This window comes from Crassostrea angulata, chromosome 5 (genome assembly GCF_025612915.1).
Source record: "Crassostrea angulata isolate pt1a10 chromosome 5, ASM2561291v2, whole genome shotgun sequence".
Lineage (NCBI taxonomy): Eukaryota > Metazoa > Mollusca > Bivalvia > Ostreida > Ostreidae > Magallana > Magallana angulata.
Genome location: NC_069115.1, coordinates 726701 through 741530, shown reverse-complemented (window position 1 = coordinate 741530; position 14830 = coordinate 726701). Strand labels below are relative to the sequence as shown.

The 14830-nt window shown below is 31.4% G+C and overlaps 1 pseudogene; it reads right to left on the bottom strand.

Moving 5' to 3' along the window:
• The window catches only part of LOC128186215 (uncharacterized), a 29917-nt pseudogene that overhangs the window by 1949 nt on the left and 13138 nt on the right, over nucleotides 1–14830 (bottom strand).

Here is a 14830-nt window from a genome sequence, read left to right as displayed (position 1 = left end):
CGACAGCAAAGAAGCGCAAATTAACGAATCAATGTTTTAACTTGAGTTTATCTAATTAAAAATTATCAGTTTTTACTTATTTATTCTGTAGATTTACATGTTAACATGTTTTAACTGGGGGGGGGGGGTGTAAAAATGAGATCTTAATGATTTACATATTATCCCTTTAAATATGTAATAACTATTTTATTCATAATAAACTTTTCGCATATAATTGCTGTTTTGTGTGATATCCATGTATTTAAAAAAAAATACGTTTTTATAAAAAAATTGTACACATGGTTACACCTTAAACAAATAAGTTCAGTAAAACTCCTTTTTTAATTCGCTGGAGAAGTGTACTAATATAATTAATTTAAAAAAATTACAATACGTCATATTGTTTAATTTTGGTTTTACATTCACCCAGTAAATTGAAACTTTGATATTTTTCGTTGTGAATTTTCTGGGTGGGTGTATGTAACATAGTAAAATATCTGTTTAAACTTTAAAAGTTATGTTTTTAATGGTATTTACTTCTAATATAGAAAATAGTGTGTGTTGATAAAAGTTTTACTTAGATTATTAATTACGAGATTTTGTTAAGGGTATTTATCAAGTATTTTGTAATTTTATTGAATTAATATTTTCCCGCCAAATGTTTGGTGAGCGATTGGCCAATTTATCATGTGACATGACTGACCGGATAGACTGGTTTGACTCTGAGGGTGTTCTTTATATCTGCTCAGAGTCCAGGTAGGAGAAGGTGTGTTAATTTGTCTGAAGGATTTCAAGATCTGGTATGTTTGGTTTTAGTCTATATAGTTTTCTATTTCAGTTGTTCAGTCATTGAGATTTGGATTTAATTATAGCTTATTTATTAATATTTAACAAATTGCATGGTTAATTCATTTACAACAGCAGCGCACCTACCTGGCCTTAAAACTTAGATTTAGCTGTCAGAAGCCTAAATTCCATAATTTTGGTAAGTCAGTATTCAATATATTAATTTGTAAATAAATATGTAAATAACTCATTTTTATTATATTCAGAGTAGGTTCAGCAGAGATCACTTTGAATCAAATTCATATGCAAATATGTAGTGAAATATACAAGTGTTGTACAGTGTATTAGTATAAACATGTATGATCACAGTTTATTTAATATTTGATGTTTATGGCTTATACATCAGATAATTATATATTGTATTCAATGTTCCTTGTATTAATATATTTTACAGGGCTATTTATTTATTTATTGATCGATGATTGAATTTACCAGAAAGATAAAAGATGCTGAACCACACCTAAGCCTTGTTGTTTCATTATTCAAATGACCAAGGTTTACATGTATATCCACAATTTACAGTATGTCATATTGATTCTTTTGTGTTTGCACCCACACAGTTTTTTTTAAAAACTGTGGCATTCTGAATTTTGTATTCACACCCATCCAGCCAATAACAGTTTACAAAATGGTGATACGCTAACATGTACTCTTTGATGAACAATACTGTAGTAACTATAAATCTTGAAAGCCGATGTTTTAAGTGTTTTATTTGTTCCGTTAGGATAACTTCTGATGTAACTAAATATCATCAAATCGCTAATTTTCCTAGGCATTAACAATTCTGCTTCATGGAATATGTAGCAAGTGAGCAACCTAATTTTTGTACAGGATGACAATAAAATAATTTTGCTTTAATAGTTTCTAAATTGCTTTGATCACAAAAATTTAACATATTTACAAACAGTAATTGTTTTCGTCAATAAATTGGTAAATTACATTTTTTATAGAAATATGTACATGTAGTAGAAGATCATACAACAGCTTTTGAGTAGATGGTTGACTTTCCTATCACAGGCACCTACATTATTAATTTAATTTAAATGCTTTTTATTGAACGGAATGTTGAAATTATTGAATGGATTGGAAAACAGACATGTAGCCTATGTTAACCCTTTCAAACATACAAAGTCAAAAAGAAATTATCTATAGGCATAAAAAAAGTATTACAAGTTTAAAGAATATTTTTGATATTATGTGTATAAAAGACAGGGGATACTTAAATTTTAAATACTTATCTGAACATTTACCAAATATGATTGTAAGACATACTGTTGGTAGACATGTTCACTCACACCTACATTATCAAACCTATCTCCTTTATTTATACTTGCAGAGATACAAACAGAAGAAAGAGATTTTCATGATTCAGCCCACTTTAAAAGAACAGTAAATAAAAAGAAACTATATAATAAGTAAATATGCATGTATAATTTTTAAATAGGTTTAAAAAGTGTAACTTAAGAAAACCAAAAACGCTAAGGAGCTCTAATATAACTATAAACATTGGAAACAATTTTACAATTTTATTTATATGAAAAATCAGAACTACCATAAAGTATATGGTTCATATGAAAAGGTATACTAATGGCAATAATTTGTATAAAAAGTTCGTCCCTTTGTTGAGTGTATCTTGGATATCCAGGTGAAAAATATCACATTTCCTTCAGATTCAGACCCTCAGTATAAACATCGATTCTCATCAATTAAAAATTCCTAAAAAAAGTAGCGTGAAGACCATCATTAAAAATATCGTGTTTCCCCTAACTCGACCCTAAATTTTGAAGTTGTGTAGGTATAGGTAAATACTTTAATTTCTGCCAGGGCAAAATAATTTGAAAATGAAATAATAAATAAGTTTTTAATTGATTACAAATTAAAAAAAAAATATATGGCCAGTTATAAAACAAATTGTTATACTTTTACTGATGGGATGTAAAACAAATTTAATGTCGAATTCACAATTTGATATTGTTCATCTTAAATCTAAACATGTTTGATTCAATGACTACATGCATGTGCATGAATACATGCATTATCATTTGTATGTTGATGTACATGTAAGCCTGTATTTAAATATCATTTTAAAGGTCATAATGTACCTACTTTAAAGTATAAATTAATTTTTTCAAAAATTTGATTGACAAAATATCTAAAAGTATATTAAAACAATAATTTGATAAACTTAAGGTAGTGTAATAAATGTAAATATTTGTGAAGTCATATTTAATGATTCTACAACAATAAGGTTACAAAAAGTCACTACACTTGCAGAAGACAAGAAAATTTTAACCCAAATTTGAAACATAATGCTAGGGAAGAAGAGAATATTTTGATAATAAAGATGTTATATAAATTTACCCAATTTCAACTTTTTTGTATCTATTGATTTGAAATTTGATTAAGTCAAGAGAACTGTTTTAATATTTCAAAACAAAAAGTCTTTCATTTCACATGTACCAACCTAAATTTGGGGAGATTTGTTTCTCCCTAACAGAAATGTAGGGAGAAGTTTGACATCAGGGAAACTGTTAATATTTGATACAGCATAATTTACAAGAATGATGATATACACAGATTTAACCTTAATTAATATTGGATTAACCAAGTTGATAAAAAATAAAACAACTTCTTAAAGTTTTAAAAACTTGTTATCCAATCTATTAAATTCAATTTATTTAATGTATTCATATATTTTATGGATGATATATTTTGTAATTGTGTTAGCTAAATGACAAATATATAATCAGTCTCTATATACTTCTGTGTATTTTGGAGGTATAGTCCAACCTTTTGACCCAATTACAACCGTTGTCTGGAGGATCATTTAATTTTTAAGATAAATGTAGGCAACGGTTTTATGATTGTTTTGGCATTAATTTGGCAGATTTATTAACTAATTACAAGTTGCCAACAAATTGTAATATCAACACTAAAAGTAATAAACAATGGTTGTAATTTTTAATGCACAGTATACCCATAAATGATAAGACACTCGATTAATCACAACAATCATGGTTAACTGAGGCTGTGAAAACGTCTTCTGAATAAAATGACTATCATTTTAATGTCTCTGGGATAAATTAATACGATCGTGAACTCTGAATATAGGGCGACTTCAACTCTTTCGGAGTAAATTCTGGCGAAGTTACATGTACCGATCATAAAGCAAGTATTTCGCCAAAGTTGATGATCGAGACTATCAAAATGATTGTAAAACGAAAAAGATGTGGGACTTCTTAAAACGACTTTCAATAAAATCAGGTTTCTTAAAAAAAAATCTTTTCAATGTGTTAAAAAAAACCAATTCAGTCGTATTTAATTATGTCGGTCTCGAAATGGAAAACATAGATATTTTTAATTTTGGCCTACGGGCAATATATTTGTTAGATATATTTATCAGAGATTATGACAAGTTTAACTTTAAATTCTGTCACACGGGGGAATGAAAATCAGTTTTATGTCAAACAGTATTCCAGCCCGACTCGCCTGTTTCATTCCAAAGCAAACGGTTATCTTCTTAGCTTTATTTACGTAGTATTGTAATAATAAATGAATATCATGTTATCAGTCTCAAGATTTAATGATTAATCGGACATATCAACCTAAAAAGAAATCAGCCACGTCCACATAGGTATCGGACAGTATGAACATTTTTTAAAACTGAAACTTTCAAATATGTGCATGATTGTACATTCAAACCGTATAAAGTAAGTTACAGTTTAAATCAAAACTCTGAGGTTGGGGTCAATTCTCAACAGGATCAATTTTCAACGTGTCGTGGTCATTAGAGTTTAGAAAAATCTTTCTCATAGCGTTGAAAAATGACCCCGGGTATAAATTTCACGATTTTGGTCTCAATTTTCAACGTTGAAAAATTCAACCCCCCGGGTCAATATTCAACCCGGGTCAATATTCTTCGTTACACCGGAAAGGCCCGAGAAGCGATTGTTGACCAACGTGAACTTTGACGTCACAATAAGGGGAAATTACTCTAACTAAAAGTATTGTTAATCTGCCGAAATTACCAAAATCCTATCAAAATCTTGCAAAGCTAAAGAATGACGACAGTTTTTTTTAGATATAGGAAACAGTTGTAAGATGCATTCATTTGGATGAAGCTCACATTTATTCTATTCACTATAATTACGGTAATTTCCAGGAACGTACATGTAGCAACGTTTTTTTTTTTCAAACGGGGTTGGTGGGTGGATGACAGCCTCATCAAAAAAATCTTTATAAGCAAAAAGAAAAAAGGATAACTTTAAAAATCATAAAAAACTAATCCTTCAGTTCTTAAGCAGTTCAATGGTTTCTTTATTTTCACTTCCATTTACTACATGCTCCCAATTCCAAGGGGGCGGGAGTACAACTTCATTTTCATTTAATATGATAAGCAAATATTTTGAAGCGTAAATTAAAAAAAAAATGAGTTGTTTAAAAAAATTGAGGGGACAGCTCCATGATAAGTCGAATTTCTATATGATAATTGAAAACTAGTTAACACAATACTATTTTTATATGTAAGTTGAAGAAAAAATGTCTACTGCAAAAAGGGGATGAACTGACGTTACAATCACTTTCAAAGAGGAGATACAGTGCAATGAACAGTTATATTAAAATCTTTATTATTCAATAGCATTGTATTTGAGATTAAACTATTGTTTTACTTATAAATAAATGCATAACGAATCTTATAAACTATGAATTACGAAACTTTACTGAAAAATATAGTTTGTTTCTTTATTTGCAATCAAATTCATATAATATGTTGTTAATTTTTTTTTTCATAATTCATTGTTTGATCACATGCTGCGCTCGCCCCAAAAGTCGCACCGTAAAACATATTAGGCAAAAATGGGTAATTTTAGATGAAAAATTACGTTTTCAAAAATTTAATTCAGTTAACATAAACAAAAGCTCCTGGCGAATTCGAACTCATGATCTGCGCTTCAGGAGCCCAATACTTTAACCACTAAGCTACGACGATATACAACCCAATCGAATGATATAAACAGTTTAACAAAACAATTAAATCGCCATTTTTGACGTAGCGTCTTAAAAAGTATAAGTACAGGTGTAGTGAGGTACCTTAAAAGGTTTTTAATGCTATATAGCTTACTTGCAGCTTGGGTACGAAAGCTGGCATTGCCTGGGGATGCATCCAGAGGTACACGCAATGTAGAGATACTCCAAGGGACATGTGAAGACCCGGAATTACTTTCCAAAGTCAAAACAGCATGCATCAATTCCTCAGCATTTTGAAAGTTGTCACCTGGTTAGAACATAAAAATAACTGAAGACCACAATGAATTGTGAAGTTATCTTTATTGAAAGGCATACATTAATGATAGAAAGAATCCAGTGTAACGAAAAAGTACGGGGAATGTATTTAAAGGTATGACAACAAAATATTTTCTTTTCATAAACTTAATATCAAATAGAGTATTGATTTAAAACGATTGTCTCTTTCTATGTCAAAGAAGTTATTTGTCCAGAAAACGGAACCTGGAAGTATGAATCATTTTTAGCTATATTCGTGCGTGTACCTATTTTTAATGGCGCTTTGGAAAGGGCAGAGAGAGAAAAACTAGCATTTTGAAGAAATAAAACAGTGATTTTGAATCGATATTGAAGCACTCTGCAATGAACGATGATTACTTAATTTTGAATAATATGAAAGCAATATTCTTAAGTGTATTAGCCTGTGATCAACCTAATGTTTTTCCTACCTAACCTGTATCCCTTAATCTTTTCTCTATCACTTTTTCTACGATGTCTCGATCTACTCCAGTTTCCAAAACGGCCCGGACTACAGGTAACTGCATGTTAGCACGAACGACTTCAGCATCCACTCGATATTCTGATGTATATTTGATTTCAAATCGATCATTAAAGTCATGATAAGTACATTATGTTTTATCACATATTTCTCAATCAAAATAGCCAATGCAAATTCACTAGCGTAAGACCATGTATTATAAACTAAACTTGTGCTCGCGATGATTGAGCACGTTACTTTATAATGAATTTACCTAGCTAGAGCTTAACGAATAACAATCATTGATTTCAAACTTTTGTGTACAATGCCTTTATTGTCATTTACACAAAATCGACTTTAGCTTTAGAAATTTATTGCTTTTTATTTCTATTTCTATATACCATATTATAACTCTAAGGTATAATTTTATTGTAATCTTTTGTAATAATAACAAGCACGTTAGGCTACTAAACTGGACTTAATTATACAATAAGTTTCATTAAACCTTAGGAGTCAATCAATTTTAACATAAACAGGTAAAATCTAAGTAGTAAACATTATGACCCATATCGGTTAAAATATCTCACCAGATGTTAGAATACTAGTACTGAGACTGTCACTGCTTGTATAGGGGTCTGATGATGACAGTATAGTATCTGGAAGGATAAAGTCGCTCCCTTGATTTTCTTCTAAATCCATTGTAGGGGAATATTGGGTAGAGTGCATGTGAGTCCCAGCATTCTGCTCCAAAACCAGTACAGCATTCAGCAGGTCTTCAGCATCCTGATAGTTCTCTCCTGATGATATATTAACATGTGTGTATTCTTAGACATAAGATTTAAAGTGCAGGTGTACTGTGACATTGAAAGACAAGATATCTAAACAAAAGTTTATTATAATACCAATTTCGAAAAAAATATGAACTTAGACATTTATACCATTAATTAAGTAGTTTTAAATAATATGTTTTAGTATATATTATTGTATGATTGTTAACTTGGGTAGATGTAAAATTATGTGAATTCTCAAAAACCAAACAATGTCGGAAGCATATATTTCAAAATGAATTGCAGGATCTAAAAGATTAAAATTTCAAATTGTTTTTACCACAATAGATTTCATGGTTGATAAATACATTAATGCATGAATAATTAGGTAAGAACCATACTTTTTTCAATTCGACATATTGCTCTGTTGTAAAGAGCTGCAGTGTTGTTCACGAGTCTATAGCTGAGCGAAAGGAACGACTCAAAGCGACAAAAGGCGAGTTTTTGTTGATCAAGAAGAATCAAGAACATGTTGTCTTCGGTAGATAAACATAAACCTGAGAGTATGATTTTGATGAGTGCATTTCAAGTAACTCCAACCTGTTTCTATACGCCTCTTCATTCTGACCTGGATCTCGCTGTTCTTATAACCCCCTACCCATTTCTACAATCCCCGTCTTTAATACCTTCATCACGCTGTTCAACTAACCATTTACCTGTCTCTATCATCATCCTCTCTATGACTTTAATCAAACTGTTCCAGTAATCTTCCTACCTGTTTCTATAAGCCGTTTCTCTATGACCTGCATCACGCCGTTCCAGTCGACCCCCGTGTCTAGAACGGCTTCAATCATAGGTTGTTGTGTTTCAGCGACATTTTCTTGGCTGACTGTTAAACCTCAGATATAAAAAATATTAAATTTATCACATTGATTGCACTCCCTCCTTTTTAAAAAAAAATCCACAGTAAAAACTCCTTTTCTGAACAAATTTTGGCTTTGCACGCAAATAGTGTAAAAAAGTAAATGCACAAGTTACCAAAAGGTTTGCGAAAAAAATTTGATCAGGTTTGGCATTGTTGTTACCTTGGTGAGACACAAAATTTTGCTGGTAACTCAACACTACGTTCAGCAGCTCATCGGCGTTTGAGTAGGTGTCACCTGGATAGAATATCAACGGTTGTCTCATTTTGATATAAACTTTTTCTAGGCTTTCAAGGTCAAAATGCAGTCAATTTTACTATTTTGGACCAATTTTAAAAAACATGAACGTAAGCTTATCAGACTTACTCTGTCAATGTAACCTTTACCTGTCTCTCTTAGCCTCCTCTCTATTGCCTGCATAACATTCTGTCGATCCACCCCTGTGCTCAAGACAGTTTTGACAATGGGAGACTCCATTAGGTTACGAACTGCCCTATGATCAATTTGGTTATCTGAGATTTATGTAATACGACTATATATTAGAATTACGGAAATGGTAATGTGCAATTTAAATTTATTATAATCATTACATTTAAAAAAAAATTGTGGATAATGTGTTATCACCCTTTTTTGAATTACAAGTAATTGTAATGTAATGCATTACTTCTTGTAGACCAGTAATGACAATTACTTTTTAATTACATTTAAATTACATTTCAGGCATTTTTCAGGCCAGACCACTGTTCTTTGACTGACAATTTTTTCGAAAGTCTGATGATGATTAAATGATAAAATGCCAACGTAATGTGTAAAATGACATACATTCTTATATTTGTCTACGATATGACTTAATAGGTAACGGCAAATAAATAGTGTTTTTTTTCTTTTAATATGTAATATAATTCAATACTTCCATTAAGTAATTGAAATTCCATTTATTGCTATTGTAAATGAAAGTAGTGGCTATTGAAATTGAAACGGAAAGAATTCCAATATGAATTTAATGTTCTTAATATCAAAGTAATTGACCCAAAGTCTACGATATATTTTTACCGATTAATAAATATGTTTACCAACCATTTTAAAATCAGTGCGTTTTTGTATAAAGCATCATCAGTGCTTTGTAATCTATACAAGTATCTGAGTCTTTACCTTTGCTATTGATTAGTCTTTTTCTCTAAATAAAAGTTAATAAAGGTACACTTACTTAATATGGAAAACCTCAATATGTTTGCTTAATTATTAAACAGTTATCCCTTTCTTTTTTCAATTATTTTATCTATTAAACCTTATGATTGAAAATTACAATCGGGTACCATATCTTTGTAAAAGAAATTCTGAAAATATACTAACTTTGAAATTTGGCTATTAAAAACTTTCACGTTTTTACTGACAAGGTGCAAACACAATATATACTAAAATGTAACCTTCAAAAAAGTAATTTAAAAATAACTTACATGAGATTAATGAACGTTAATACTCATTACCTGAGACAGTTAGTGAAGGTAAAGAAAGAGAATGGAATTCTAAATACACATTGGTGCTCCCATGTTCCTCCTCCAAATATTGGGCTGCAATCAGCTGGTTTTCAATATCTAAGTGATCGTACCCTAAAATCATACACAAAATATTTTCTTTATTTTTTTTCAAAATAAAATGTATAAAAGTAAAATTCAGAAAAAAATTCTCCAAATCGATTAGATTGCAATATATTTATTTATATATATATTTATATGTTCAATAGATGGAAGATAAAATTCATGAATTCAAAATAATATATCAAAATTAGGAAGGGAAAACTATACATAATGTATAAGAATAATCAGCCAATCGGTTGATGCAACCTTTTCTTTTCAAACTAATTAAAAAAAATTGTTTTGATCCTACCCGTGTTTGAAGTATGTTGATTTCTCGAGGAGGGATTCAACGTTAATGGCGGAATAGTTTGCATTGCGTTGGTATTCAGGAAATCGGAATTCCGATCCATGGATAAGACAGAATTTAACAGATCATCAGCGTTTTGGTAGTTGTCACCTTAAAAGAATATCAAACTTTGTATGTTATATGATAATTGTTTTTGGTGGTCAGGGAATGAAATTTATTCAATGTTTGTAAAAGGTTAGCTGTTTAAAATATGTATTTGGCTTGCACGCTATTTTAGTTTTTGGTTGACATAAACGTTATTTGGTCATTGAGCTTATTTTATATTTATTGCTTAAGCGATATTTTATATTCTAAAATAATTCCACGTACGTTGAAAGATGAATCAATATTCATCATAATGAACCATTTTAATAGTAATTAAAAAAATATACCATGTATATGAATAAAAAGTTCCTATCTGTGGTTTAAAGTAACTTGATATTTAATCTAAAGAATAGCATGTGGTGAGATAAATTACAATGTTTATGATGTGGAATTGCTTTAGAGACGCTGAGGTTTAATCCAACTCTCAATTGCAGTTATGTATCAGTAAAACTGTCTTAATCTTAATCCTTTTTATATACCTCTTTCCCTAACCCTCCTTTTAATTTTCTGCATCACAATATTTCGATCAACTCCTGTCTCCAGAATATTTTGGACCATAGGTGATTGCATTTCCTCAAGAAAGTCTTCATTTTCACCTAAAAACATTTCATAAATAACATGTTTTACGGTGTGACCGTTGGGGCGAGCGCAGAAGGAGTCACACATCTGTCATCATTGTTAAATGCAACCCGTGGACTTAACCAAACCAAAAAACTTTGGCTTTCTCTCGAAAACTTTTACCACCGCAAGGAACCGGAAGATATCAAACTTTTATTCCAATGGTCCCTTCCTAGGTTTATACACTTAAACAAAAAATACCACTGAGCATTAATAAAATGTTAAACAGACTTATTAAAATATTTTGATAAACACAAAGCCGGTTTTTTTTTTTAATTTTTTATCTCTTCTTTACCTTTTAATAATGATTATTAAAATCAATAAATTGTTTGTCTGTGTTATTTCTCATTTTGTTCCTTGTTGTTACCGGTGCTTTAGTTTTCCTCTGTGACATTAATTTTGTTTTTAATCTTTTTAATTTTTGTACGCTATACATTGTAGACATGTTCCCTCCCCCTTTTTTTAGTGTGTGATATCCAATATTATTGAAAAGTTTGACCACATATGCAACTATAACAAATACATGTAGATATTTTAACAGTTTAATTTTTTCTTTTATTCATTCATTACAAAATGACGTGGCTACACGTAGATTTAATAATAATTAGACTTTTATTTTTTAATAAGTTTTTGTCACCTACCTAACGTATACAATGATTGGATCAATATGACAATAAATTTAGCATGGAACTTGCATGTGTATTTACTGAGCAAAAAAAAAATCATTAAAACAAAACTAATCAGCCAAAGAGTCACCGTTAATAGTGAGCGCAGTATCAGTATTAACGGTGACTCCCTACTGTGTACTTCCTACACGTTACATTCAGTACAGATGCTTGATCCACTTCTAAATGTATCGCGGGAATATAAATATGGAGGGTAATCGTGTTCAAAAATCCAGACATGTAAACTTGTAAATCCGAATATGCAGTCGTGTTGATGTGTGAGCCTGAGCATGAATATGTGTAATTCTGATCGTGTAACCTATAAAACTCGGGCATAAACACGTGTAAGATTTGACTCAGTTCCTTCGCATGATGCACATTTTGCAACTTTATTGTTTACATTAGTTAATTAAACCTTCAACTTTGCACACTTTCAATCCGTAGTTTCTGCGTTTGTATCTTCAGGCTCGGCAATAGCACATCTGACATGATACAAATTAACAGATGTAAAGTCTACAAGTTTGTCGAATTTTGACATGACCTTATATGGCAACTGCCTTGCTGCGGGAAAAGGCATGCAGTAACCGCCGGACCGGAATGAACGAAAAATAAACATAATATTCAGCTAAACTGTTGCAATAAGCTTTTAATGAACGACACCTTTTCTATCGAAAACACCGGTATTATTTTTAGAAAAAAAAAATTGAGGTATGATTGAAACTGGACCAAACAGGAAGAGGTTCATGTAGAAAAAAAATTGTTGCCGATGTGACGAATGCGCTAATTTCCGTAATATAATTCTCATGGAATTATAAAAGGAAATGCCTAATATCTTATATCTCTAAAAAAATCGAACAGTTTTCAAGATAGGAAGTTGTTCTTTTACAGATCATTTATACGTATATATCAGAAGTATGCAAATTGCTAGGATTTTGATTTCTGATAATTTATAAAAATATCAGCTGTTGAACTTAGTCATTTTTGGGCAAAAACATTGCATATAGAGTACCCCATTTTTACTCTTGTTATTTTTCTGAATTTGTTAGAATAAACGACCTGCAAGGATTTGGTAATTTTTCGCGGAAAAATTTATGTTACTTTACATGTATTTATACTTTTTGTTTTGTAAGTGAAAGACAAATAATAACACAATCTTCAATAATAATAAAAAAACTAGCGCATAATTTATGTGCGCCGTAAATTGAAGTTTTACTATGGGAGGCACTGTAGCTCAAAGATCGTTCATCTGTATTTTTAGACAGGGAGCTACAAACCTGCAGGTAGTTCACAAGTGGCTGTAAAGCTGTATTATACTAGCTCTCCAGAAAATTTTTATCAGCCAACTTCACAAAGTGAGTCTGTATTGAACCGACATTCAGGACGTAATACTCAATCCCGTAATAATTGCTTAAAATAATTTTTAAAAATGTCAATTTTTACCTGCATGATAGGTTTTTTTTCCCTATATATTGCCGACAATGCAAAGAAACATTTCTAAAAATAATTTATACACATTTTAATTTCACGACAGTTAACCTTATCTTTGGAATTTTTATTCATTTTTTTTAAGAGGGTGTCGCTTCTTATGTCTCATATAACGGGGTAATCACAATCTCAAAACCAATGTCTTTAAATAGTTTGTTTTTCTTATCGATAACTTTGCAACTCAGCTGACGGACCCCGTGGAATTTTTCGCGTGGGGGGGGGGGGGGGGTCTTGTCACAACTTTTTGGTAGCGGTAAGGATGCATTTGGAGATATTTTCTTAATTCAGCCGAGGCCTATACTTTAACAATTTGTTGCATGTACTCTAATAACAGTGACGTCGGAAGCAAATTGAAGGGGGGGGGGGGGAGCTAAACTAATCATGAAAAATAGTGACAAGAATTCCCATAATCATGAAAATTCTAATCCGTAGGGGGGGGGGTATACCAATAAATCCATTCTTACCTGCCCAATTTTCCCCCCAAATCATGAAATTCCTAATCCGTCGTGGTGGTAGTGGTGGTGGGGTGTGCTAGTATACCTACTATGACTCTAATTTTCAATATCACTATTAATATTTCATTCTCTTTAAGGTTTTTTAAGGAACAATTTTGTTTGTTGCAAGGAAAAAGTAGGGGGGTTGAATCCTCCCTGTTGCTATGCTCCTAATGGTTAGGTCTAACTTGGCAAAAAAGTGGGGGGGGGGGAGGGGACTTAGCCCCCCCCCCCTCCCGGTTCAGACGCCTATGAATAAAAATGCGTATATATCTTTATACATGTGTATTCAAACAAAGTCATAAATTAAATGTAATTTTTTTCAGTTCTAAGAGGATATCTGAAGCCGATCGAATTCTTTACTCGCATCTTTTATACATTCTCTTGATAAAATGTACACCAATCTCATTATTTAATTTTCCGAAAAATGATATTCTATGAAATGTTATCGAGAGATAATATGATTATATGCTTACCTAATATTTTTTTATTTATTTATTCCGTCCCTATTCCGGCGATTACGGCATGCCTTTACCTGCAGCTAGCCTTTTTCTATCAGTAACGTCACTGTTTCCATATAAGGTCATGTCAAAATTCGACAAACTTGTAGACTTTACATTTGTTAATTTGTATCATGTCAGATGTGCTATTGCCGAGCCTGACGTTACAAACGCAGAAACTATGGATTGAAAGTGTGCAAAGTTGAAGGTTTAATTAACTAATGTAAACAATAAAGTTGCAAAATGTGCATCATGCGAAGGAACTGAGTCAAATCTCACACGTGTTTATGCCCGAGTTTTATAGGTTACACGATCAGAATTACACATATTCATGCTCAGGCTCACACATCAACACGATTGCATATTCGGATTTACAAGTTTACATACATGTCTGGATTTTTGAACACGATTACCCTCCATATATAAAACGCCAGATCACTGAGACGTCATAATTAACTTTTTGCGCTCGACAGTTTTCGTAAATTGTCGGACAAATTCGGGGAAGGAAATGACGTCATAGGTACAGTTTTTTACGTAAGCATATGTGTTGTTTACTTTTATGTTTTTAAAAGGATTCTTTATTGTTAAATGAAAATGATGTATGCGAATTACAGGTAAGAATTTTCCTTAGAAACGCTTCCTGTTCCGCCAAGTTGCTATGCACCGCTAAGGATCACTGGGATAGTAGAACGTTTTCACGCGGGTCCACAAAATTTTCTTTGAACAATGTGCAGATTTCAACTCGAATTTCCTCCGTTCGTACA